Consider the following 20,810-nt stretch of genomic DNA (forward strand, 5'->3'; position numbering starts at 1 on the left):
CTCATGCAGCTGCCACCTGAACACTGTCACTGGGCCACTCTGTGGTCTCCTCATGCTGCTGCCACATTACCACTCTGTGGTCTCCTTATGCTGTTGCCACATCAGCACTCTGTGGTCTCCTCATGGTGCTGCCACATCACCACTATGTCACTGGGCCACTCTGTGGTCTCCTTATGCTGCTGCCACCTTAACACTATGTCACTGGGCCACACTGTGGTCTCCTCATGTTGCTGCCACCTTAACACTATGTCACTGGGCCACTCTGTGGTCTCCTCATGCTGCTGCCACATCACCACTCTGTGGACCCCGTATGCTGCTGCCACACCACCACTCTGTGATTTCATGCTGCTGCCACATCACCACTATGTCACTGGGCCATTCTGTGGTCTCCTCATGCTGCTTCCACCACCTCACCACTATGTCACTGGGCCACTCTGTGGTATCCTCATGGTGCTGCCACCTTAACACTATGTCACTGGGCCACTCTGTGGTCTCCTCATGCTGCTGCCACATCACCACTCTGTGGACCCCGTATGCTGCTGCCACACCACCACTATGTCACTGGGCGATTCTGTGGTCTCCTCATGCTGCTGCCACCACCTCACCACTATGTCACTGGGCCACTTTGTGGTCTCCTCATACTGCTGCTACCTCAACACTATGTCACTGGGCCACTCTGTGGTCTTCTCATGCTGCCATTTCAACACTATATCTCCAGGCCACTCTGTGGTCTCCTGATGCTGCTGCCACATTACTACTCTGACAGTGGGCCACTCTGTGGTCTCCTGATGCTGCTGCCACCTCACCACTCTGTCATTGGGCCACTCTGTTGACTTCCATCCTCCCCACTCCATGACTGGGCCACTATTTTTCCTTTTTGGCCTGGTTAATATCATAATTTATTTGACCCTTATTCTGATCTGTCAGAAGGAAGGAAAAATGAGACTCACAATGGATCCTGTGTATGTAGCAGCTGTAAGGCCTGTATGACATAGTCCCTATTTTACATCAGAATTGGCTTATGATTTGGTAGCCAAAAGCAGAAGTGGGTACAAAACACAGAAGACATGCAAATATTTAATTTACTTGTCATCTCTGTTTTGGATCCACTACAGTTTTTTTTTTGGGGATTTAGCAATACTGATGGATTACTGACCAAATGCTGACCGAGTGAAGGCGGATGCTCAACAGACAGGATCTATTTTTGGGGATTATTGTTCTGACGGATCAGAGGAAGGGCAAAATAATCAGTGACATCAACACAAAATTACTGCTGACACCCTCTCCACTCTGTCAGGGGGGCTCTACTTGTATAAACGTTTAATAGAACCGATTCTGTAGACATCTATGTGGAATCAGCTGACGACAGTGTAAAAGGAGTGTGCTCTTTCACGCTATAGTAGGATCTTGGGCCTCTGCATGGTTCTTTATACCTGTCGCTAACATTGACCTGTAAGGCTGAGTACACATTTTAGTTATTTGGTCAGTTTTTGCCCCATAACTGCCCAAATAAGTGAAGTGTGCAGTGATTCTAAGAGCGACGCCTGTCATCTGAGTATCATACTGACTCACAGTATTGTTTCTCTACCACAGCAGACTCCCTATGCATGTTACTGCAAGGCATAGTGTTCTACACCATTGTACAGGCTCTCTGTAGCCAGGAAATAGCTGCCTCAGATCAGCCCACCATGTCAGCCATCAGCCCCCCATATCAGCCCCCCATGTCAGTCATCAGTCCCCCATGTCAGCCATCATGCTCCCATGTCAGCCATCATGCCCCCATGTCAGCCATCATGCCCGTCATCAATCATGCCCCCCATGACAGCCATCAGCGCAAATAAAATAACTTACCTCTCCTGCTCCTGGATGCAGCCGCTCCTCACCACCAGCACTCTCTCTTCTTCCTGGTTCTCGGCTGTCAGCTGTGAAGGCTGCGCACAGTGAGGTCACATGGTGCGCAGCCCTGCACAGCCGACAGCCAAGCGGAGGACCAGGAAGCGGTGAGTACAGATCCTTCACCGCTTCCTGGTTCTCCGGTACTAATGAAGCGCTTCCAAAATGGAAGCGCTTTATTAGTATTCGCCCCATAAGACCCAGGGGCGAAAAATACTGGGTATTTAAAAAAAAAGGTTTCATTTTTTCCACCCCCCCGTCTCTGCGCCCTAAGGGAGCTGCTTGGTCTGCCTTATTATAGCACCTGCCCTGTATGTACTGTACCATACATTTCTATATAATACATATCAATGGTATATTTCTGGTGCTGCTGGTAGAGATCTCTCTACCAGCAGAGATGTTCTGAGAATCAGTGAATCATTGACTTGTTCACGTATCCATTGACTTTAATGTGTGTATCACATATCAGTGATTTTTCAAGGAATGTGGGTCTGTGGTGACACCACTAAAGCATGCCTTATTTTTGTCTATGATTACAGATCCCTCACGCGGATTATAGTCTAGGAGTCCATGAAAACCAACAACACAACATGGATATCATCCATGTTTGGCCCGTGGGTTTCAATGATCATTGCTAGGACATGCTCTGAATATTAATTTTCAGCCTAGCAGTGTATGTGGAATACAGATGACATATGGACGGCAAACAACGGACACACAGACTAAACACAGATCCTTTACCCACACCTTCACCGATGAACCACTAACCGTCTTGTCACGGATGTCATCATAGGCACGGTCATGTGAAAGAGGCCTAATAGAAAAATCACTCATTTGCAACAGCAGAGAGGAGGACAGGCTATTGGAAGGTAGGAAGAAGTATTTAATGCAATTGTTGATACTGGAGGGGGCTAAAGTTTGTATATCAATGGGAGGGCATTATGGCTGGCACTTCGGAGACATACTTTCTGACACAGAGCTTGGTTGTGGGGGCATTCTGCAATGCGCGTCTGTTTCTGCAGAAGTCTTATGAAAGAACGGTATTATGACATTGGGGAAGAATTCTGGCATTTAGGAGACATCCTGTAAGCACCTGGAAGCTATAGGTCCACCACTCATTGATTGATAAGAAACAAAGTTTTCCTTTTAGATAGATGTTCAGATGGATCTGCAGTATGTGTGCTGTGTATTATGTACTGTAACAGCTGGGACAAATAATTGTATAAGGGTATGGCCACAGGATATGCCATAAATCTCGGATAGGTGTTGGTCATACCTCTGGGACCTGCTTGCATCTCATAAATGGGGTCATGCACTGGCAGGAATGGAAAGGAGGCCATGTTTGCATGGCTCTCTCCATTCACTGCTATGGGACTTCTGAAAATAGCAGAGAGGGAGATGTGGGAACCACGTCGATCACAAATATATGGAATATCCTGTTGATATTCCATAAGTTTCTAGATGGAACAAACCCTTTTAAGGTTCTGTTTATAGTCTGTTTTTAAATTATGTTCAACCACTATATGTTGACCAATGAAGGCTGTTTATGCTAACAGGAGCCCTTAAGTTTATACAAGCAGCTTCTGCTGGCTGTTTATTCAAGCTTGAGGTTGGGAATAATGTACACCCTACTGGACTGCTGTGACTCACATAAAAGCACACGCCTGTGTTTGTGCTTTCTACATGAGAACATAAAAAAGTTTAGCTATAATATATATACCTAATGCAAGCTCTGGGAGATAATAAGCTGCTTCAAAGACTAGTTTTACGCAATCATAGATATAATAAGGCTAGACAGTAGCGGAAATTACCAAAGCTAGAAAAAATTAGCAGCAGTCACATGTCAGGCTAGAATATGTATGTTACTCATAACCCCAATGGTGACAGCCGGATGGGAGACAGGTCCAAAGACGTTGCGGGCCATGGTAGCATGTTTAGGTAATGCAGTCAGCTCACAGTAGCATGAGCAGCATTGTCCTGTTGAAAAACTACTCCTGGGACCAGTGGCGTACATGGAGAAGCAAGGGCCCCATAGCAAGGATCAAACCAGGCCCCCCACACAGGACAGAAGGGTTTCTGCCTAAAACCTTTTTAATGACCCCTGTGCAATTTTTTCACTGCCTCATTTGCTAAAAGTTGTAGTTGTTGAGATAATACCAACTAAGACTGGGCCCCCTCTTGCCCTGGGCCCCATAGCAGTCGCATAGTCTGACGCTATGTTAATTACGCCCCTGCCTAGGATGCTTTGGTGAAATGGCCATACTACTGGATCCACAACCAAATCAGTTGTTAGCGTACCTAAAATAAAGACTAGGAGGGTTTGGCTACTGTACATTATGCCATCCCATCCCATGATCCCAGGAGTAGGAGTAGTGCAATGTTCCCTTGTGAAGGCCTTTTCATAGTCAATATTTGGCTATCATTGCATCCAAAACAAAAGCAGGACTCATTGCTGAAGAGGATGGACCTCCACTGCCATCTTGCTGTGTACCATGATAGCTTTTGAGAGTGGTGGTGTGAGGTCAATGCAACACACTGAGCTGGACACCTGGTTTGTAGCCCAATGTCGAAAAAAAGCCTTCCTGTGGTTTGTGTAGACAATGTTTGTTGTCCGAGCTTGGGATGTGACATCCATAATGGATCCCTATGTGGCATTTTTCTAATTAGATGAACCTTCTGTGCAGAGTTTTGCCTCTGTGCACTTCTTGCGGTCATTTCAGTTCATCGTTGTTCTCCCAAACACTGGGATGAACAGTGCTCACATCTCATGCCTCTGCTAGAGTGATAAACCAAGATCTCTCAGTTCAAGGATTCTGTCCCTCTCAGTTTGCGACAAGGGGCCATAACTGTTATGTAGACAAAAAGGAGGCATCACACAATCATCCCACATGATTTGATCTGCCTTTTGAAGATCCATGTGGCTAAAAAACTTTGCACTCAATCTAGTTTTTATGCCCATGCCACATATTGGAACTATGTGCTTGAAAATTTGATCATATGCAGATCTTAGTGACACCTAATACTTCCTCAATTTGAAGAGGAGAGGATAGTCCAACACAGGTTCTCATTACCCACAGCAAAGTGTAGCATAGCAGCCATATTGTCTGTAGCCATAAAAGTTTCTATATTTTATGCAAATTGAGCTATCTGTGTAAAAATATACTATATTTTTTGCCCTATAAGAAGCACCTGCCCATAAGATGTACCTAGGTTTTCGAGCAGGAAAATAAGAAAAAAATATTTTTATCAGACTTCAGATGAGACCCCCAATGTTAATCAGACCCCCAAAGAGATCTTAGATCAGACCCCAGTCTTAATTATACCCCAGTCAGACCTCAGATCATACCCCCAATGCTAATTAGACTGCAGCACAGACCCCCAATAAGACCTCAGATCAGACCCCCCAGAGCAACTGCAGGAGAAGACCAGGAAGCAGTGAGTACAGAGCCAGCATAGGGAGCACTGTATTCACTGTTTCCCGATTGTGCTGTACTAATGAGCGCTTTCACAATGAGTGCTTCCCCTTTGGAGGGACAAAAGTGTGTCTTGTAGGGCAAAAAATATGGTAATGAGTGCTTCTACTTTAGGGGGAAAAAAGTGTGTCTTATAGGGTGAAAAAAATACTGTAATGCCTATCCTTCAAAACTGTCTGCTGTATTTTGACTCTACCTACTCTAGACATTATCCAACTGAGTATTTTGACTTGAACTTATTGTGGAAATGGTGGGGGATCCTAAGGGTAAATTGCGATGCATTGGTTTTACCTTGTGCATCTCAGAATTAAAATACTCCTCACATCACCTCTAACCATCTGACAAAACAGTAGGGAAGAGAAACAATTTAGAGAAAGTTGTATATATTGTATTGGAAACGAAATAAGCAAAACTGAAAGACTGTTTTTCTCATGAATTTTAATTTGCTTGTTTTAAGGCCTCTTTTACATGACTATATTTTCGGTCGACGACTGGTGCGTATTTTGCGGATTGCACATGGACCCATACATTACAATGAGGCTGCAAAAAATGAGGACAGTATACGGATGCCATCCAAGTGCTGTCCGCATCTGGGCCGCAAATGACAGAACATGTCCTCATTTGTTCTTTTTTAGTACAAGAATAGGTGTTTTGACAATGGGGCCCGCGAAAAGTGCAGGATGCAAGTGGCTGGTTCACGGTTTGAATGCAGCCTAATTATGTTTTTATCTTATTTAGTCCACATCTTGTAAATGACACCTAGTAGATAAACTCTCCGTTTATACTCTTGCAATATATGCTGTTACCTAGTTTGCTTTATTATATGTTTACCTTTGACTTTGTTTTTGAGCTGTCAGATATTTAATTAGGCGGAATACATCATTATGTGAACACTTGCTTGCCTCTTCACGTCTGCTGTAAGCAAACAAGGGAGAGGTTGTTTTTTTCCATGTGGTTAGGAATAATATCTGCTAAAAGAAGATATTTATAGCTGAGCCTAGGAAGGCTTCTCAGTGCAGTATGAGATCTAAAGCCATTCACAATGATACAGGTATACTACATTAACTTTTTGCTGTATTTAATTGAAAAAAAATCTTCATTTTGAAGATTGCTACTAGTTACCAGTGTTGGGCGCGAATATCCGAATAGCGAAAATGTAATCGCGAATATCGGCACTTCGAGAATTCACAAATATTTAGAATATAGGGATATACAGTATATTCGTATTTTCAAAAATACTACTTTTTTTCCATCTGAACCCATTATCCCTCCCTGCTTCTTGCTTGTGGGCCAATGAGAAGGCTGCAATGTCTTTGTCTGAGCTTAGCGACATCCCTAGCAACCAATAGGAAAGTTCCCTACCCCTTACTATATAAGAACCTCCCCAGCAGCCACTTTCTGTAGTTTTATGGAGTTCTGAGAGAGACAGCAGTGTCATTGCTGCGATCTCTGCTTTCCTGTGTCATTACATTAGATAGATAGTTAGCTCATATATATAATACAGATAGTTAGTGGGAGACAGTGTAGGTTAGATAGTGATACAGTGTAGCTGTTGCAGTGCAGTGTTAGGTAGTGTTATAGGTTCTGCTGTCCATACATACATGCTACAGACATAGTGCTGTGATGTCACAACAATACTTAGTGCACCAATCAGTAATAAGTAGTCAGAACTGCTAAAATGGGAAGTTTCGCATATTGCGCCAAAATATGCGCATCATTAATTGCCGATTAGCGCAATCGCAAATATATTGGAGCACTCTATCTGCATATAAAGCCATTTTTAATGTTCTGTCGTGCCAACCATTTTCTCCAGTCTCAGGAAACTTCTAGCAGCCTGAAAAATGTAGCAAAAGTGACCCATGCCTGTATTGCGCACACTTTACGCGAATATTGCATTGCCGATTTTCGCAATCAAGAAAAAATAGCGAATTCGCGAACATATGACAAATATTCGCCCAAATATTCGCAAAATATCGCAAATTCGAACATTGCCCCTGCCATTCATCACTACTAGTTACTAGTGAAAGGGTAATAAAATAATGGAAATAGTTTAGTCTAGGCTAAATAAAGCAGCAGCTCAAATCTATTTCCTAGCCTGATAATATGTTACAATGCATCATTCTGAAGTCCAGGCAGTTTAGCTTACAGAGAATTGCCTAGACCAGATACATTGTAGCAAACCCTCAACTGGGACTGGTGATAGTATTTTTAATTTTCCATGTCACTATCTATATTAAAAAAATATATATAAAAATCTAATCCAATTTTTGCACTGGCCAAAAAGTCTAATTATAGGCGCCACTTCTTGGTCAGGACAGATCACTTCTCATCATTATTATTATAGGCAGGATTACCATGACAGATAACACCTCAATATATAGATAACACAGGCTCCACCATACATAATAGGTTTCCAACGACCTCTGCACATTTCATAAAGTATGTCTAGAAAACTATCCATTAGATATCCTGTTATTATTTATGGATTACAGATTTTTTTATTCTATTTTCTGAAGATGATTATGGGGATGCCATGTTGCCTAAGCTGTTCTTAACAGCATTTAGACAATTTCTTTATATCATCCATATGGGCCATAGACACATTGGACAGGAGGGGATCTTATTGACTTCTATGGGAAAGTTTTCTAGGCATGCTCTGTGACGTGTGCAGAGGTCAGGAGGGAGTAAATAAGCTTTGACAATCACTATTGTAAATGGTGGATCCTGTGTTATCTGTCATTCTAATCCTGCCTGTAATAATAAGCAGATAACTGCAGTGAAGTGACATATGCAGACCAAGAAGTGGTGTCTATTATTAGGCTTAGTGACCAGTGTGAAAGCTGCAGGATTGTATGGGTTTTGTTTAACAATAGATATTGACATGGAACATAAAAAATAACATCTTAAAAATTTCTTTAAAAAATATGTTTAACTTAAAAACATGATTTTAAACAACAGGTCATTTTCTAAAGACAAATTTCCTTTAACTAGCAAAAAGAAAATATGCTTGACACATTCACTTTAAAGAGGTTGTCCCATCTGGGACAATTATGGCATATCACTAGTATATTTACATAAATGTCATATAGGAATGGGTCCCACCTCTGGCTCCTGCTCCTGTCTCCAGAACACAGCACCCAAAGTGAATGGAGAGCATACCATGCATGCGTTGTGGGACAGCAATATACCATAATTGTCCCAGATGGGACAACCCATTGCATTTTTTCTGATTATGTGAAGATGACTATAATTTTTTTATGTAGTTTGTGCAGGTCTACCATTGCAATAACTCAAACAAAACAATAGCTGATCTTAGGGAGAGCAGCTACAGAAAACACAATGGAACCTCATTTAAGAGTCTCATCACAGCAATCCAAAGTGCAAAGCTCCCTGGGAAACAGTAATATGCAAAATAACCGCGGAGCCCCAGTTATGGTTCTTCAACACAGTGGAAGACAGATATCCTTCAAAGAAAGGAAAACCGAGCAAAGCACTTTGGATTGCTGTGTTGAGACTCTTAAATGAGGCTCCACTGTGTTTTCTGTAGCTGGTCTCTCTAAGATTGTTTTGTTTGAGTTGTCTCCAAGGCATTGCTCCCGGTTAGCCAGAATCCTACTCCACACTGATGACGGCAACGCTTAGGTCTTCCCTGTCATATCCTTAAAGCTTGTAAAAGAGCAGGATCTTGACATAGGGGCCACTTAATATGGTGGATCTGGTGATCTCTGTAATGGGGACACCCCTTTGCTCGGTTTTCCTTCCTTTGAGGGATATCTGGCTTTCACTGTGTTGAAGACCCATAACTGGGGCTCCACAGTTATTTTGCATATTACTGTTTCCCAGGAAGCTTTGCACTTTGGATTGCTGTGTTGAGACTCCTAAATGAGGCTCCACAGTATTTTCCGTAGCTGGTCTTCCTAAGATCAGCTATTGTTTTGTTTAAGTAGTCTCCAAGGCATTTCTCCCGGTTAGCCAGAATCCTATTCCACACTAATGAGGGGCAACACCCCGAAACAGCTGTCTGTGGATGGATAACTGGCTTAGGTCTTCCCCGTCACATTCTTAAGGCTTGCAAAAGAGTGGGATCTTGACATAGAGGCCACTTAATATGGTGGATCTGGTGATCTCTGTAATGGGGACACCCCTTTGCTCGGTTTTCCTTCCTTTTAGGGATATCTGGCTTTCACTGTGTGAAGACCCCTAACTGGGACTCCACAGTTATTTTGCATATTACCATTGCAATAACGCCAGGGACATAAACAGAAAATACTAGGTCCCATAGCAAATTTTTGAATAGTCTCCTCCCCCTTCCCCCCTCCCTTCCTGAGAAACTTCCCTGCAACCTCCCTCCCGTGGCTAGTTTAGTCTGCCCATGCTTGCTGTATAACCCCCACCCACTCAGTCATGTAAAAAAGTATATATACCCCCCTAATGCCCTCACACAGTAGTTATTCCCCGTTAGTGACCCCCTCAGTAGAATGATCCCTTAGTGTCCCATCTCAGTAGTTATACCCCCTTTGTGCACCCTTCACAGTAGTTATACCACCTTAGTGCCCCCTACAGTAGTTATTCCCTCTTAATGCCCCTTCACAGTAGTTATGACCCCTTAGTCTCCCCTTCACATGTTTAGTGCCCAAACAATAGTCTCCCCAGCAGTAGGTGTCATGCAGTGACGTCATCCCACCTGCTGAGCAGAGCTGGAGAGTGCATAGGCCGGGGACTGGCGGAATATCCCCTGGCCCTTGCCCCCCCTGCTCTACCCAGCAGGCACAATGATGTCACTGCATGACACCAGCTGCTGGGGAGAACACATGCTAGGGAGTGAGGCCTGGGCCCTAATGAATGACAGACACAGCAGTCAGACTGGGGCCTGACTTTTGGGCCAGAGTCTGGCTGCTGAGTTTGTCATCCATTTGGCTAAGTAATCATTAGTAGTTCAGCACTTGAACAACACCTAACAACATCTAGCCTGATGTTGGCAAAAGCCTTTTTGTCTTCACACAACCTGTTCCATATATCTGAAAGAAGCTTGTAGAAACTCATTAACATCCATCAGAAACCACCCCATTCAGATATATGCAACACATTTTCAATGGCTGAAATTGTGCAATTTGTCTAATATAATTTTCAAAGAACCGTCACGGCCAGACATCTGAGAAACTCTGACAGACGTTCTTCAGAACCTCCTGCCTGAGGTTCTTTTGTTTTGTCATCTCGTTTCCCTCTCTCAGCTGTCATCTAGTTGCACTGATTGCATCCCTTTAAATCCCCTCCCATACTGCATCACTTTGCGGTTTATACAACTTCTTGGAGTGTTCTGATGCTAGAAGCTTTTACTGCTGCATCCACAAGATAAGTATGTTTTCTTTATTTCTGTTTGCCTGTGAGCTTGATCCTAGGTGACCCTGACTCCCTCCGTATAAAGTGTAGGGAGACGGTGGTCGTGTCCCCTCACTATTATAGGGTATTCAGGTGTCATACAGTCGAGGAACGAGGGTATGCAATTTTCTACCATTGAGATTTTTGCATAGGCTGAGAAGTAAGGGAGAGAGCTAGGGTTCTTACAGGGATTACCCTATTGTTCCTTAGCTTTGGATCAAGTCAGTCGGATCTTCATTTGATAGGTCAACTCAGTTTACAGATTCCGATAAAAGTAGAATTTATGAGATTAGAGAATATATCTCTTGCATGTCTACCGGCATCATTTATTATGCGACCTGCCCATGTAATAAGATCTACATAGGCTTGACCACAAGGGAGTTCCGCAAAAGAGTAAGAGAACATGTGCGGGACATTGAAAAAGCTAAAGAGATCGTGGATCTGAATGATTTGAAAACCCTCCCTAAACATTTCAAAATCCATCACTCAAGCAATCCAACTGGACTGAGGTTTAGAGGAATTGATAAAGTACACCTGGGGATTAGAGGGGGCAATTACAGTAAAATCCTAGCCCAGATTGAGACCAGATGGATTTTCAGATTAAAAACTCTGACCCCCAAGGGATTGAACGAAAGTTTTGGCTTCGGCTCCTTCCTTTGAACAGTGACATCATTTTAGGGGTGGATATGGGATTTATTTACCCATTTCTTTTTTAAATGTGTTGTTGTCATACGATATGTATAATGTGTATACTAATAGTTGTGTTACATATTTTTTTCAGTTTGCCGACTCACCATAAAAATTGATGCATGCCGTGTTCAGCGCGTCATTTGGATCCTGATATACCATCTAACGAATTAGGCCTTATTTTTGCCTTAAATTGAGATCCTCTGGTTTTTTGTATATATATTTATTATATTTGTAGTATTCTTACCATACATGTTCATGTGTGTATAATTCCATATTATTATTTAGGAGCTTTAGCAATATATACAACATCACTTATAGGCACTAATTGTATGTGGCTAGATGATCTTAACACGGTAGATTTAGTATGATCTGAATTAATCTGTTTGTCTCATTTATCAAGCCGTAATGATTTTGCAATGCACTATTAATTGTAGGGAATAATCATGTTTTTTGAGTTATGAATTATAAATCATGAGTATACATTGACATAAATTTTTCATGATTTAAGGTTATTATGCACTTGCACTTTAAATTATGGTATAGATATATGAATTATTGATTACGATTTAGGATTATGAACTTTTCACGAGTTAGAGTATAATAAGCATTTGCATTTTATATTTATATTTATTTATTTCTTTGATAGTCACTTTCATTTATGAACTAAAAATTGGAGTATATATAGTAATATGAACTTTTTATGGCATGCACTTGCACCTGGTTTTCTTTAAAATATGATAATGGCTGTAATATTATGGACCTCATAAGCATCCGTCGGCCATTTGTTATACAGTAGTGTATTGTTGTAGACACATGAATATGGGTGATTACCAGTGCTGCGATATATATTGGTCACTTGTGCGCATGGTCGTTCGGTCTGCCGGTCCACTTCGGCACTTTCTCTCATGTGTAGGCTTGATGGAGGCGATGGCGATCTGATAGACCGCCCTCCCCACTATCGGCCTCGGGGGAAGGGCGGAAGTATAGTGATGCGGCGGATGCAGACTGACCATGCGCCGCTATAGTGACGTGATGATCACGTGATGCATCACATGATCGCAAGCTCAGCACTTGATTGGTGGGCGGCCGCTTTTTAATCTGTTTCCTGTCCCCTGTTTTTCAACTCCTCCTGAGGAAGCAACTATACGCGAAACGCGCGTTGAGGAGCCATTTCACCCGTTCAGCAGCCCCTGCATTCCGGTACGTAAAACAGCCATGCAGTGCACCTCTCGGCTTTGTTTAATCTGCAGATTAGGGCCGCAGTAGTGAGGCACATTATCTATACAGACAGCATGTGTGCAGTTCAATCATCAGCCTTATTTTATATCCCCTCTATGTGATCTGCATGGGAGTTCCCGGAGAGTATTATATAAGGAGGTGTATTTCGGCGCAAATTTAGTGCTATGGGTCTGTTGAATGGGTGATTTACATCTGTGAATTTCCCCTGTGTACACACATTTATGTACTATAATACATGTCTTTTTATCATGATATAAATAAAAATTGTATTTTTTAATCTTTAAAAAATTGATGTGGTTGCACTCCTTTCTTTGTGTGATTTATCAATTTGAAGAGTGTACCTCTTGAGTTAAAGGCCATTGATGGGATCTTCATTTGTGTCTTCTAGTTTTCTGTAACACCATCCGTGACAAGAACACGCTGGAGTTATACATATGAATCTTTTGTTTTCATAAGCAACACGCACCATCCATCTCTCCCGACCTCCAAATATGTAAATAATGGCTGAAGTATACAGTGGCTGCCATCTTTCAACAGTGAAGAGGGCAGGAGAAGGTGGGGAGTAGTGGAGGATGCACTTGAACTAATTGGCTAGACTCATAAGCATTAAAGGGATTATCTGGGAAAAGATATTGATGACCTTTCTTCAAGATAAGTCAGCAGTATCAGATCTGCGGGGGTCTGTTACCCGGAGATCAGCTGTTAGAAGAGGCTAGGCACTCCGTGAGTCCTGCGGCCTCTTCCTAGGCAAGTGACATCACTGTACACCGGTTACATGGCCTAGTTGCAGCTCAGCTGAGATTAAAACCTGTAGCAAGAATTGATATGCTGCAGACTGAAACCTCTCTGGGCAAGTCAGTTTACGTTGTGGGTTTTCTTTGCAACAAAAGAGATCTAACATCTCGTCTACTCCACTAGTACTGTAAATGCTGCAGATTTTCCACTATAGAAAATCCACAGCATTTATATTAAATGTGAATATACTCTAAGGGCTCATGCACACGACCTTATGTATTTTGCGGTCCGCAAAAAACGGATGCGCAAAAAATACAGCTGACATCCGTGTGCATTCCATATATTGTGGAACGGAACAGCTGGCCCCTAATAAAACAGTTCTATCCTTGTCCGTAATGCAGACAATAATAGGACATGTATTTTTTTGTAGAACAGAAATACGGACATACGGAAACGGAATGCACACGGAGTAACTTCAGTTTTTTTGTGGACCCATTGAAGTGAATGGTTCCGCATACGGTCTGCAAAAAAAACGGAATGGACATGGAAAGAAAATACGTTCGTGTGCATGAGCCCTAAGGGTTATTAGATAAACATTTAAAGATTTTTTTTTTGCCATTTGTCCTAGAACCCCTAGTTGTGTGAACTTATGTCGCCCTATACTAAGAAAGCATGTTATACAGAGATGTCCACATATTGGCACACTTTGCATGTCATAGGAGCATTAGGGTTAAATGCACCAAGGTTTGGGATTTGGTGCATATCTGCAGCCAGTGGCGTCGCCAGGGGGGAAGCCAGAGGGGCCCCCCCCAACTAAAATGCGCCCCCCCCCCCAAAGTGAGCCGCCGCCGCCGGGCACAGGGAGATGAGCGCTTCCATTGCACTCATCTCCTTACTACTGCCTGTGCCAGCGGCGGTGCAGGGGAGGGAGAGGCGTGTCCCTTCCCCTTGCTCTGATAGGCTGCAGGCACTTGGCCTGAGCCATACAGCGTGGGACACAGGCCAGAAGAGGCCTGCATCGCATCGCTGACACTGAGGTAAGTATAAGTGTTCTTTTTTTTTTTTTTTTTTTTTACAATAGTGATACTGAAGCGGGGGGACTTACTTAATAATGGCACATGATAGGGGGAACTTAATAATGGCACATGATGGGGGGAACTTAATAATGGCACATGATGGGGGGGACTTATTAATGGCACATGATGGAGGGGGGACTTAATAATAGCACATGATGGGGGGACTTAATAATGGCACATGATGGGGGGGCACTTAATAATGGCAAATGATGGGGGGGGACTTAATAATGGCACATGATGGGGGGGACTTAATAATGGCACATGATGGGGAGGACTTAATAATGGCACATGATGGGGGGACTTAATAATGGCACATGATGGGGGGGACTTAATAATGGCACATGATGGGGGGACTTAATAATGGCACATGATGGGGGGGACTTAATAATGGCACATGATGGGGGGGACTTACTTAATAATGGCACATGATGGGGGGGACTTAATAATGGCACATGATGGGGGGTCTTAATACTGGCACATGATGGGGGGGCTTATTAGTGGCACGTAATGGAGGGCTTATTACTGGCACGTAATGGGGGGCTTATTACTGGCACGTAATGGGGGGCTTATTACTGGCACGTAATGGGGGGCTTATTACTGGCACATTATTGGTGGGCACTATAGGGGCATCTACTGAGGCAACACAAAGAAGGGGTGTTTTATATGGGGGGCTCTGTACAGTAGCATTTTATACTGGGACACATTATGGTGGGTACTATGGGGAAGGGGGAGAGGAGTACTATGGGGTGCACTAAGAAGGGGTAATTTATACTTGCAAAATTATGGGGGACACTGAGGGCATCTACTGGGGCATTTTATACTGGTACATTATGTGGGGCACTAGGAGGAAGGGGGAGAGGAGCACTATGGGGGCATTTACTGGGGGCACTATATAGGGGTATTTTATACTGGCACATTATGGGGACATTAGCTCAACTGGGGGCATAAGGGGGTATTTTTTGCATTGTCACATTATAAGGAGAATTATTTCTACTGGGGGGCATAATAGTGGGCTTTATTACTCCCACATGGTATGACCCCCTAGTAGCAGCACCAGCCTCTCCCTGCTCTGCTATCCCTCTGCTCCTTCTCCAAATCCTTATTATGAAATCTTTCTCTCTAGGATAAAACACAACATCAGCTCCGCCGAGCCCCCGGACAAAGTGTAGAAGTGGCGACCGAGACCCCCAAGGGCCAAGCCAAGTAACTGTGAGTGTTCATGTGAAATATGTTTATGTTATAGACATATAGCCTACAATGTGCCCCACAATATACAGTATACCGCTACACTGTGCCCCACAATATACAGTATACCGCTACACTGTGCCCCACAATATAAAGTATACCTCTACACTGTGCCACACAATATACAGTATACCTCTACACTGTGCCACACAGTATACCTCTACACTGTGCCACACAGTATACCTCTACACTGTGCCACACAGTATACCTCTACACTGTGCCACACAGTATACCTCTACACTGTGCCACACAGTATACCTCTACACTGTGCCACAAGGTATACCTCTACACTGTGCCACACAGTATACCGTATACCTCTACACTGTGCCCCACGATATACAGTATACCTCTACACTGTGCCCCACGATATACAGTATACCGCTACACTGTGCCACACAGTATACAGTATACCTCTACACTGTGGAGTCTGTTCTATAAGCACCCTTGTTCTGTGGCGGCGGACAGAAAATAATCTGGAAGTGCCTCTCCCGAGACCAGGCTCTGGATCCGCCACTGGTCTGGACCGCTCACAGGAGTGTACATTTCTTCTAAACTGTAATCCGTATCCTCTGACCTGCAGAAATCAGCATTCGCTCGATAACAACTAACAGGCAGTACCTGTAGGCTGTAGCCTGGCCCTGTTACCGAAGCTAGCCGAGTGGTGTAAGGTTAAGGTACTAGTAGAGATGAGCGGCTGCTGAATCCTGATTTAAAGTTAAAGTTACTGCAGGATATGGATTACGGTTTAGAAATGTCAAATGTACACTCCTGTGAGAGGCGAGGAGGGAGATCTGTGGATGAAACTGTTATGGAGGGGGAAATGGGGATGACACTGTCATGGGGTGGATCTGTGGATGACACATATAGCATAAGATGCTATACACGGTATGTGGCATCCACAGATACCCCCCATAGCAGTGTCATCCACAGATCCCCCTCTCTATAAAAGTGTCATCCACAGACAGCTGGACTTTTCTTCCCTATTGCGGTTTTAGATATTGGGTAAAGTATTGCAGCATTTCTAAGCGTACTTGTGTAAATGTATCGTTGTTACTGGCCCCCAGTGTGCCCCCCCCCCAAAATTTGAAAGCTAGAGACGCCACTGTCCGCAGCACAATGTTGCATCAAGTTTTAGACCTATTTATGAAGCAACAAGTGGTATGGCTAGATGGGAAAGAGTGTGACTTAGTAAGGGGTATTGGCTAAGATATGATACTTGTGTTAAAATAGAGGCAAAATTTAGGCACAAAATTCTGTCTTAAATTAAGCCAACCAATGGTTAGTATAAAATATGACAAAAGTGTAAAATCATGCACTGAATTCATCCTGTGCATGTAGCCCGAGCCACTGTGATAAATCTGGTGCAGGTCTAGACATGTCTACATTTCACACAGGATTAGTAAATCTGCCTCATTGTTATTTCATTAGTTAATTAACTCATTAATTTAGCTGTTCCATGGCACCATTCCCTAGGGTGGTATTACACTTCCCAATCTTCGGGCATTGCGAGCACCTATGAAAGATAACACATCCATAGATGCTTGTTTGCACTGGCCTGATAACTCAGATTAATGCATACTGAATGTGGGCGGAACGATTGCTACGTAGTAGTTCCTCCCTCCTTCTGTTCTCCTCATTATTGGAAGCACATCCCTGATTACACAGGAAGATGTGCTGCTGATAACTGGGCATCTTTCATCCCGATAAAAGATGCCGATCATCCGATAAAAAAATGTTTTCTTGTCAATCGACAGATCTTCAGCTTGATTATGTGAGCCAGTTATCACAAACGAGCATTCCTATTCCCAGTAAGTGTCCCGAAATCGTGCAGTGTAATATGGCCACTACTCTGGGTTATTAATAAAAACGATATATCTTTCTGGATCCAGTTTTTTTTAAAGGCCACCAAGAAACTTAGCATACTGCTTTATGTTGGTTTTATTTTTATTAAAGGGTATTTCCCACAAGGGAAAGTGGTGTTATTTCCCTGGAACATGTCATCAATTTCACATCTGTGGTGGTTGGACTGGTGAGACTCCCATAATCCACCAAATAAAGAAACCACATCACATCAGTGAAGCAAGTGTTATAAACCTCAGGCATTAAAAGACGGGGATTCTTTACACTTGGCTAGGGTTAATAAAATGCATTTGAAGAACACATATCACAGCTTTTTATTTAAAGGGAGTGCGTCATCAGAAAATGACCTATTGGTAAAATAAAAAAAATTTTAAACATTTTTTTTTGAGTTTCTGGTGATTTTTTTTCATTTTCCATATCACTGTATTATCACTTTTTTTTAGTAGTTATCTCATATAATCACAGGGAGGATTACAATGAAAGATGATAGTAAAACTTTAAACTTCCACAACCTATGAATGATGTTTTAGATTTTTTATTAAAAATAACTCATTGTAAAAAACACAAAGACGTCTTTTGCAGTTTCCAGAAGTTTTAATTTCTAATATTGTTGGAAACCTCCCATTACCCTGGTGTGCCTTGATTTTCTACACATACAATGAAAAATAACATACATGACAATAACATAACAGATGACACAGGATCCACCATTCACAAAAGATGATAATCAAAGCTTAGCCACTCCCCTCCCTTCACAATGACCTCTGCACAGGTCACAGGGTAAGTTTTGAAAACTCGACCTTAAAAGCATATCTGCTGTGAACAACTGTTTAGGCAGAATGGCTGCCCCCTACAATTATGTACAGATAGCAAAAAAAAAAAAAATGATTAGAAAGAAATAATATAGGTCTCTATATGGTTTTAATTTGTAGAAAAAATAGAGGTGACATATTAAGGCCTCATGTACACGGCCATGTTCCGCGGCCGAGAGCGGACCGTGGAAACCTGGCCGGGATTCCTCCTGACAGTATGAGCGCACGGCGTCATTGGTTGCTAAGACGCTGTGCGCTCCCTGCTGCCGCCAGAGTACAGTAATGCACTGGTATAGATCATACCAGTGTATTACTGTATTGCGGCGGCAGCAGGGAGCGCACGGCGTCATAGCAACCAATGACGCCGTGTGCTCATACTGTCAGGAGGAATCCCGGCCAGGTTTCCACGGTCCGCTCTCGGCCGCGGAACACGGCCGTGTACATGAGGCCTAAGGAGCACAAACTTTAAGGAATGATCTAACTGACCTAGATGACCTAAGCTGAGCATTTTCTGGCCATAAACCTTTAGGCACTGTCATAATGCTCAAATGGTGGACTCCCTTGTGTCCTTACTGTGTACTTAGTGGTCAATGCTCTTAGTGATCAGATGTATACGGAGGGACCTGCCACATGAACAAGGAGTTCCAAATTCGACAACGGATCTCGGATTAAAACTAGCTATTCAGTAGAGAAAAAAGTATATTGATGTAAATGTAATCATAACTATCACCACAGAATATACCATTCTACCAGCCGAGTGTGTAGAACGCTCTAATTAGGAAGTGACAAGGGAAATTTTTACATATGCAAATATCAGAGGCTCTAATATAAACAGTGTTCGTAGCCAGCTCTTAAGCAATTGTACGCTTTGCTAATGTTAGCAAGCGTATTCTTATGTTCTCTGCCCGGCAGCCCTTCAGACACATGACACCTGTTGTGTAGGCACTAGTTATTTTAGGCAACACTTAAATCCAGCCTGTGGTTTGTTAAAACTATTACTAAAAATACATTTCACAGAGAAAAAACTAAATGTGAAGAGTATACTATCTATGCTATATATTATAACATCAACACTACATAATTCGTAAACTAGACATACATAACATAGCTAAAAAAAACTAAAACAACAGTCATTGTAATAGAAATGGAGGAAACCAAATTGAATATGTCATCTTAGGCCACTTTCATACAGCCGTAATATAGACACATGATATTATCACAATTATGGTAGTATCCCACAGTTCAAGTGAGAACTCAGATGCCTGTAGGATCAAAGTTTGGTTGAACTGAACTGCGAGAGGTCCAAGTGTTGCAGCCATAATGTGAACAGTAAAAATCTCCACTGTTATAGCCACATGAAAGAGTTCTTAGACATATAAACTGATTAATTTATATATTGATATCATCTAAAAAGCCGCAAAGTACAAGTGCTGTTTTAAAAACGAAATAGTAAGATAGTTGTACCTTTATTTTATAGATCTTGCAAATAACTATATAACTATAACTGTCATGCTATAAGGATTATGATATGATTTTTAAAAAGGAATGTTTTATGTCATATACAACGACTAATACATCAATTATATGAAAATTTACAATATAAAATTGGAAGTTGATTTTTAGAAATAATTGAAAATGACTTACCCGAAGAGTGTTCAAGGAGAGCAGAAAGAGGGGACTTGTTAAGACCAGAGCCAAAATCGAGAGAGGCCAAGAGACAACTGGAGCTAGAGGCTGGACACTAAGAGGAAAGTTTTGCAGGGAGGGGGGCTATAGCAGATGACACTGTGTAAGAGGCACACTAGATGCCAAATTTAGAAGGGTCCATTTAGCAGCTGATAACTGAGGGAATGAACTGTGAGAGAGAACACCCATCAAAACTATAGCCTTTGATAGTGAACAGTTAACCCTTACTTGCATATTACAAATTGTTAAAAACTCCATGTTCTTGACCTCGAAAATGTGAAACTACTGGTAGCTCACTGCAATGTTGTTTTTTTCCCAGAATTTTCAGAAACATGCCCAGATATTCACCTATAGCATGATTCAAGAGTATTATGTACACAAGATAGATGATTACAGGGGTCACGATCACGATGACAGGGGTGCTCAAGTCCCCTTTGTGAATGGAGAGGTAGTATGCATGCATGATCACTCCATTTACTGTCTATGAGACTGATGGTGATAGCCAAGACTGAATTCCAGAGGAATGTATGTATGTGCTGGACCAAGAATGAAGCCCATATTTATTTTTTCTTTGGAGTTTCTTCTTGTTAGTTTACTAACTTTATGTTTTATTTGTACATATAACTTGTTAGGCCATAAGTGATGAAAATGTAATAATTATGCTACTGGTAAAGAAAAAAAAGATTAAAAATAACCAGTTGTAGAAGTAATACTATAAAATC

General features: G+C 42.4%; 1 protein-coding gene across 1 annotated transcript in view; it reads right to left on the bottom strand.

Moving 5' to 3' along the window:
* Positions 1-20,158, bottom strand: part of TXLNB (taxilin beta) — a 174,084-nt gene extending 153,926 nt beyond the window's left edge. The window contains 1 exon segment of the mRNA XM_044289952.1: positions 20,047-20,158. The gene's annotated coding sequence lies outside the window, so the exon portion shown is untranslated.
* Between the last annotated feature and the right edge of the window lie 652 nt (positions 20,159-20,810).

Source organism: Bufo gargarizans, chromosome 4, assembly GCF_014858855.1.
Source record: "Bufo gargarizans isolate SCDJY-AF-19 chromosome 4, ASM1485885v1, whole genome shotgun sequence".
NCBI lineage: Eukaryota > Metazoa > Chordata > Amphibia > Anura > Bufonidae > Bufo > Bufo gargarizans.